At 33.1% G+C, this 731-nt stretch overlaps 1 long non-coding RNA gene across 1 annotated transcript; it reads right to left on the bottom strand.

Annotated features, from left to right (window-relative positions):
• Positions 1-2: 2 nt before the first annotated feature.
• LOC117111770 lies at positions 3-685 on the bottom strand. Its single transcript, XR_004445914.1, has 3 exons — positions 575-685; positions 286-408; positions 3-119 (listed from the first exon to the last, which is right to left on the bottom strand). It is a non-coding gene; the product is annotated as an uncharacterized LOC117111770 (long non-coding RNA).
• Positions 686-731: the final 46 nt, after the last annotated feature.

Below are 731 nucleotides of genomic sequence, written 5' to 3'. Positions count from 1 at the left end.
TTGACAGAATTGTCCAGTGTAGCATGATGGACAAGTACATGTGTATGCTGTACAGGAACCAGAAACCTGGACACAAGTACCTCCATTCTGACAAGAATTTGTGTTACAAGCATTTAATACTGACATAAAGAAAAGAACAATACAAGTAAGTAGAAATAAGAAATAAAAATAAGAACATTTTTACAAGAATTTAAAAGAAGATTTATTAATATGTTTAATATACAAAGTAAATTTAGAATGTTTTACAAAGTTGGGAAAGAGAAGGATAGTGAAGTAGAAACTCACAAGTTTCACAGAATTGTCCAGTGTAGCATGATGGACAAGTACATGTGTATGCTGTACAGGAACCAGCAACCTGCACACAAGTACCTCCATTCTGACAAGCATTTGTGTTACAAGCATTTAATACTGACATAAAGAAAAGAACAATACAAGTAAGTAGAAATAAGAAATAAAAATAAGAACATTTTTACGAGAAATTAAAAGAAGATTTATTAATATGTTTAATATACAAAGTAAATTTAGAATGTTTTACAAAGTTGGGAAAGAGAAGGATAGTAAAGTAGAAACTCACAAGTTCCACAGAATTGTCCAGTGTAGCATGATGGACAGGTACATGTGTATGCTGTACAGGAACCAGTAACTTGGACACAAGCACCTCCATTTTGACAAGCATGGTTGTCACAAGCATTCAACACTAGCAACGATATAGACAAGGGATAGCATGGAGA

Source organism: Anneissia japonica, unplaced genomic scaffold (genome assembly GCF_011630105.1).
Source record: "Anneissia japonica isolate Jap-2015-1 unplaced genomic scaffold, ASM1163010v1 scaffold222650_len731_cov114, whole genome shotgun sequence".
Taxonomy (NCBI): Eukaryota; Metazoa; Echinodermata; class Crinoidea; order Comatulida; family Comatulidae; genus Anneissia; species Anneissia japonica.
The sequence above is the reverse complement of the archived record's forward strand: the minus strand, read 5'-3'. Positions and strand labels throughout refer to the sequence as shown.